Source organism: Lissotriton helveticus, chromosome 11 (assembly GCF_964261635.1).
Source record: "Lissotriton helveticus chromosome 11, aLisHel1.1, whole genome shotgun sequence".
NCBI classification, from domain to species: Eukaryota; Metazoa; Chordata; class Amphibia; order Caudata; family Salamandridae; genus Lissotriton; species Lissotriton helveticus.
The window spans coordinates 465,495,067-465,502,260 of record NC_136072.1 but is presented as its reverse complement, the minus strand read 5'-3'; the positions used below and the strand labels follow the sequence as shown (position 1 = coordinate 465,502,260).

At 42.7% G+C, this 7,194-nt stretch overlaps 1 protein-coding gene across 1 annotated transcript in view; it reads left to right on the top strand.

The window, feature by feature from the left end:
* The first annotated feature begins 2,950 nt into the window (after positions 1-2,950).
* The window catches only part of LOC144791348 (uncharacterized), a 61,296-nt gene continuing 57,052 nt past the window's right edge, over positions 2,951-7,194 (top strand). Inside the window, exon 1 of the mRNA XM_078666026.1 lies at positions 2,951-3,044. The gene's annotated coding sequence lies outside the window, so the exon portion shown is untranslated. The remainder of the gene's footprint in view (positions 3,045-7,194) is intronic.

Sequence of the window (7,194 nt, the reverse complement as noted above, 5' to 3'; positions counted from 1 at the left end):
AGCCAAACTTCTGTGACGTAAATAAATAACTAAAACTGCAAGATCATTTTCACCTCAGTTCGGAGACTGGCAACTCTGATGATACAGTCCTTATCAAGAGAATCCTGGATTGAAGAAGTGTTTTTTTAAGGCCGTCGTACACCAGGTAACGATGGAGTACAGGGGACGGACGGCTTGTGGCATAGTAAGTTGATAATAGTTGACAGATCTCAGACATCTGGTTGCTCTAATTCGGTAGAGGATGCTGACAAGGTGTAGGGGGGCTGTAGAAGTCTGAGGACACGGCCCCCATAAAAGAGTCAAAAAGTAAGATCTTTATTTCATGTTAGGCCTTTTGGTTACAAAAAGAGCAGGTAGGTCCTGTCAGGGCTCCACCCTCCCTCCATCTGTCTCTACCTCCTGGCTTTCCCTCCGACCACAGAGCAACATTCTATAACTTCATTCACTCTCAACATTCCAGACACCGATCAGATATACAGGGAATGGGGACACACAGTTACTACATACCTCCCTTTCTTACACCCAAAAAACACAAAGCACAGGCGTTCGCTTGCATATAAAGTACAGAAACAATTATTTACAATTACATAATCTCCAACATGAATATCTTAAACACCCAAGAACCTTTCAAAATCTCCAAAAGCCCACAAAGATACACAATGACAACAAATATCAGTAATAGAAACTCTGCCACAGGTCAAAACATGAGGCTCCTCATACCTTCTGGCAAGCAAAGAAACGAGACAACAACTAGGTTGTGACTACCATGGCACAATGGTCCAAGACATGCAAGACATCATTCCCTCTCAGCATTCCAGAAACTACCTCAGACATACAGAGAATGAAGGCACACAGGATACTACAAGGGCATGCCACTGATCCTTTGAAAACAAGGGTAATCCGTTTCTGTGTCCATCTCCCAGACCATCCATCATATCACCCAGCCACCTATCCATCATCCACCCATCATACTTCACTCTACCCCTCCATTCATACACCCATTCAAACCAGTGTGCAGCTCTCCATTTCAGCATGCCTTCCTTCATCAATCCCTCTATCTATCCATTCATCCATAAATCTAAATATTCATCATCCTTCTGACCAATGGTCTCTTAATTCTTCACTTCATCTACCATCCAACCATATTTTTCAGTATTGATTTCTCATCAGTTGTGCCTTCCATCCAAGCGCACACACACCTATCTCCCTGAAAGTAATTCCATCATCCACAGTTATCCATTCACTCATTAATCATCTGCTTTCTTATTTATAGATCCATGCATCTAACTGTTCATTCTTCCAGCCATCCAAGAATCCATCCATCCTCCTATTAATTCTTTAAGTTCATGTGCATTGATGCATATATATAGGCAGCCATTGTTTTCTCCATTCATGTCCACCTACCCTTCATCATCCATCCGTCTCACTGCCTGTCCATCCCTAAACCATCCCATACACTAATCCATCTTGCTGTCCACCTTCCACCCGTCCATCCATCTGTTTATCTCTCCATCCTCTTTTCCACCCACTCAGCTTTCATTATCCTTCTCTACATTGGTCTGTCAATTTAGCCATCATCCATCTGTCTAGTCATTCACACTCACCCCCACATTCATCCTCTCATCTGTCAATCCCATCTGTCCATTCATCTCTCCATCCACTCATCTCAATTCCATATGTCCATCCACGCATTTCTCCCTCTGACCATCCATTAATTTGCCCACACCATCTGTCTACTCCCCCACTGATCCAATTAATCAGCAGTCCATCCCACATCTTACATCTATCCATTCAAGCAAGCTTACTTACATTCATCTGTCCATCCACTCAATCACCTATCTCCTTGTCAATCTACCCATCCGTTCATCTTCTTACCCATCTACCTAACACTCCCACATCAAGTCTTCCAGCCCCTTTCCATTCATCCATCCATCTACTTTTCTGCCACACTTCTCATCCCTTCAATGGTCTGTTTATTTGCTGCCCAGCCATCCATCCATACACGGATCTATCTTGATGTCCCGGTATGCACGTCCATCCATCCAATAATCCATCCATCTATCCATCCGTCCAACAACCCATCCATCCATCCGCTTATATATCCTTTCATGCATCTACTCATCAAACTTTTCACCATCCTTTTCGCCTGTTATGTCTCTATATACTATATAACACTTTATCTGCTCCTCTTTCCTCCCACCATCCATTCATACATCTATCCATCCCTCCATCCATTCTTGTTCTCCAACCACCGTCTCTCAATCTATCCATCCATTCTCCTCCCATCAGTCTTTCCACCCATCCGTCTCTCTATCCACCCATCTCTTCATCCAACCGCCTGCGCCTCTAAATGTGACTGTCTGTCGTCTGCAGATACCTTAGAAACTGTTCTTCAGAGGCTGAGAATTGAGTCCTCGCCTCTCTGCAAGACTCTCCCACTTAAAATTACATTTCTTGGTGGGAATTACTTTAATTCTAACCAGTGTAGTATCCTCTAAAGATAGTAAATACTGCATGTAGTACAGGTTGTATTCAGAAAAAGATTCAGAAATGTGGCTGCACAAAATAAAGGACTCAAATATCAACTCTCTGTCGGTTTGTCTACCCATCTGTCGTGTCGGTCTGTCTGTCTCAGTAGCAGCCTGGCTGGATTCCATCTATATATAGATATATGCCAGTGCGTCGGTGGGCCACTTTGAGATAAGTCACGAGGGAGCGGCGAGTGGGGAGTTCTATGAAAGGGTGGGGTGCTAACTTTGTTTCTGGGGTGCTTGTGATCTGTGTGTGAATTCGGGCCGCACAAAGGAAAGCTGGCTGGGCCGGTCGGTTCCCAGCAGTGGAATGAAAGGAGCCGCTCCAGCCCAGGCCTCCGCTGGGGTTCGGGCGGGCCCGCGAAGCCACAAGCCCTTTTATCAGTGGAATGGGGTCAGCCTGTATAGCTATCATAACTCCCGGGTGGTGGGAGGCATTCACCTCGACGCATATAAGAGCAGCCATCAGATCGGGCAGGTCAAACCTCTCAGACATTCTCCAGCAACAGCAAGGTAAGGCCTCCCTCTATGCCTATGCACGCGGATTAGCTGACCAGAGGCAGGGTGCACGAGACGGGGGCTCGTGGAAGCACGCGCTGACGTGTGAGGGAGCGGGGAGAAGCCTGCCTGGGCATGCGCGTTAGGAAGAAAATCATGCGCAGGCTTAATTCCGAGGTCAAGGGGGAGCCTGAATTCCGAGGTCAAAGGGGAGCCTGCTAACAGGTGTGCGTGTGAAGTGCGGGTATGCGCGTCTCACAGGTGTCTGTGTATGGCAGTGGGCTGATTGTGTACACGGTACGTTTGTGAGGTTGAACTGAGCCGCGCGCGCCACGCGCACAACACAAATATTAGTATGAACTGGGGAGCAGAAGACCAACTACATGTATTGGGTGGTGGGACTGGCATGCTTTCATTTGCAATTAAAACTTTTGATAACAAAATGGTGGTGCTGGTTTTAAAATAGTTGTATTTTGGTATACTTATGTCAACAATATCTTTATATAATATTATTACATCCGAGACATACCCTATCATTACATCACCAAGTTAAGTATATACTTACTATTCTTAAATCCACCAATACTTATCTTCGGAGGCAAGTGTAGATGGAGTTAATAATAGTAATTATATACTGACTTTGCAATGTAGCAGGTAAGGCGATGTAGTGATGCAATATTATTGATTTTTTATAGCGCATTTTAGTGACCCACCAATTTTAGAACAGAACACAGGACTCTGCCTGCTGATTTTAGAGTTTAAGTTGGCCTTTTGCATGCCGCCATCTTGGTTCTTCGCAACATGCTTGCTGCATTTAATATTGAGCTTCCTTGTATTGAAATCCGGCATTTGCTTTTTCCAACCGTTGATTGTCCTCGAGATTGTCTTTGGTTTGTTTATGACCACACTTTATTCAGTGTTTACTGGTAGAGGTAGGGTGCATGTGGGCTGCTTGTTGTCCGTTCGTGGAATCAGATCCATGGTTGTGACAGATTAGGTAAAGGTTATGTTTTTTGGTGCTGTGAGATCTTTATAGTCTGTAATGGCAGAGCTTGGGACTTGGATCCCGCAACTGGTCAAGGCTGCTGTGCACTGCTCCATGGGTGACAGCAAGACTCGGAGTCCCACATCCATTTGGTGGACTTTATCTCAGCTGAGTGGCAGTAGGCCTGGGTAAAGTTCGAGGTAGCTTAAAGTACACATAGCGGTTCTACTTCTGAGACAGCGCCTAATTGTATAAAAGGCATCGTGCCTGTGCAATTTTGTCATAAACATCTGCATCCAGTGAGAAATGTAAAAATTACATTTATGCCGACTGTCCAATGGGAATGTGACTCTTTGTACTAGTCACCAGTCCAGATGTTAAATTGTCACCAGTCACCACTCCAGATGATAAAGTGTAGTTCTCAAAGCCACCAATCCAGATGTTAAATTTACACCAGTCCCATTGGTGTAACAAAACTTAAGGAGGCCCCCTGCAAAGTACATGGAGGGGCCCCCCTCTGACTCACCGAGGAGCTCTCATGCCAGTGTACTGTGCTGAGGGGGGTCCCCTGGAGCTCGGGGCCCCCGCACTGAGCTACTGACCAGTGCAAATGTCATCATATTTGACTTGTTACCAGTCCAGATGATAAGGTCTAGTTGTCAAAGTCACAAATCCAGATGTTAAATTGACACCAGTACAGATGCCACCAGATATTACCTGTCGGCAGTCCAGATGATATAGTCTAGTAGTTAAAGTCACTGATCCAGATGTTAAATCCAGATGTAAAAATTCACCACCACTCCTGAAATGTTTATAATCCAGACAGTCAAGAGTTCCGAAATATTTTTCGACTAAAGTGACTCACTTGTAGCACCCTGAATATTGTGAAATTGTATCTTGGATCTCGCTTTAACGATCTCTAAATCCTGATTTCTTCACAGCAAAGGATACTGAGTGATGTGGTAATTACTGCATATCCGAAATGTTTCCCTTTCACATTACACCAGGAAAAACTAGGCACACTTTGCTTCCTTTTCAGCGCCCTAGCAAACGTGATGGGCCAGATCACCTGCTTGAAGCATACATAGTGTTTATGCAAATCTAAATGTATAATTAGCAGGTGGAGAGACATGGGTTCCTACATGTTAATCCAACGTATTCTCAAGGATACTTCGCTCCCCTACATTCCCCTTGCCACAGTATTCATAACTTGGGGTGGAGGGAAAACTCGGCCAGTTTGCAGCCCACGCAAAATGGTGCTGATGTGAAAGGTAAAAACTGCTCGAAAGATGGTAAAACAGCCGCAATTCAAACTCTTATTGCGTCTTATGCCTCATTCTGAGTAGGGAAACGGATATATGTCAGAATCTCGGAGACAAAATATACTGCAATAAGACAGTATCCAGACTATCGAGTGGCACACTATTGGGACAGTAAGTATGCATAGGTAAGTGTAAGTGTACTAACTTAACTCCAAATCTATGTATCTTGAAGATAAATGTATACCTCTTTAAGTTGCAATGATGCATAGTTAAGAATAGTGAATGTATACTTACCTTATGCATTGTATTGCAATTGCGTTTATAGAGGTTGTTTTTTTTTTGCGGATAGCGTGGCAGTCCATGAAAGTCATGGTTACTGGTTAGTTCATTCTTAAAATGGTTCAGATAAAAAAAAGTTTCATGCACAAATTTAGGATTTTTGTGGTTGAAAATTGATAAATTGATTTAGTCTTCGACTCTCTAGTTGAACCATGCTGTGAATCACATCTAGGATTCTTTGGGATTAAACCATGTCAAGCATTACATGTAAGATTTTTTGGGTTTTGAACCATGCCAGACATTACATCTAAGATTCTTTGGGTTTGAACCATGCCAGGCATTACATCTAAGATTCTTTGGGTTTGAACCATGCCAGGCATTACATCTAAGATTATTTGGTTTGAACCAAGACAGACATTACATCTAAGATTCCATGCATTACATGTAAGATTCTTTGGGTTTGAACCATGCCAGGCATTACATGTAAGATTCTTTGGGATTAAACAGTGCCATACATTACATGTAAGAATATTTGGGTTTGAACCAGGCCATGCATTACATCTAAGATTCTTTGGTTTGAACCATGCCAGGCATTACATGTAAGATTCTTTGGAATTAAACCGTGCCATGCATTACATCTAAGATTCTTTAGGTTTGAACCATGCAAGGCATTAAATGTAAGATTCTTTGGATTTGAACCATGCCAGGCATTACATCTAAGATTCTTTGGGATTAAAGCGTGCCAGGCATTACATGTAAGATTCTTTGGGATTAAAGCGTGCCAGGCATTACATGTAAGATTCTTTGGTTTTGGACCATGCCAGGCATTACATGTAAGATTCTTTGGGATTAAACGTGCCATGCATTACATGTAAGATTCTTTGGTTTTGGACCATGCCAGGCATTACATGTAAGATTCTTTGGGATTAAACCGTGCCATGCATTACATGTAAGATTCTTTTGGATTAAACTGTGCCATGCATTACATGTAAGATTCTTTGGGTTTGAACAATGCCATGCATTGCGTGTAAGATTCTTTGGGATGAAAACAATTCCATGCATTACGTGTAAGATTCTTTGGGATTGGCCCAAGCCATTTCTTACATCTAAGATTCTCTGGATTGAGATTCATTTTCGGATTGTTTAGTTTAAAGTTAAAGAATAAAATGGATTTCTAAGTTAAGTAATGCATTCATGTATTAGCTACCTTAGTAGAGTTGGAACTCACTATATATATTTGTCTTTACAATATTGAGGTAGGCAGTATCCTCGCCATAATATTTCCCAGTTCGATGTTTAAAATTAAGCATTGTGGTAGAATACCAGGGAAGTTCATAATGGTGTGGTAATGACACATCCAGTAAATAGTGTACTATCTGCTGGGTGAGCATTTATGCCCAGGATTGGTGGCCTGTTGGAATGGCTAGGTCTCCCTAGCTGTTTGAGCATTCATTTGCCTGGTGCTTTCTTCATTTTAGTGACCAGTTTCGATGTATGTTAATAGTTTTGGAGCGTTGTATTTATATTGCCAAACTGGTTTTTGGCATCTCTTTTGGTAGGACAATATCAAGAGATCTCTCTATATATGAGACTCTTGCTTTGTTCATGTTCACTCCTTACGGTAATCTTTGGTTTGTTC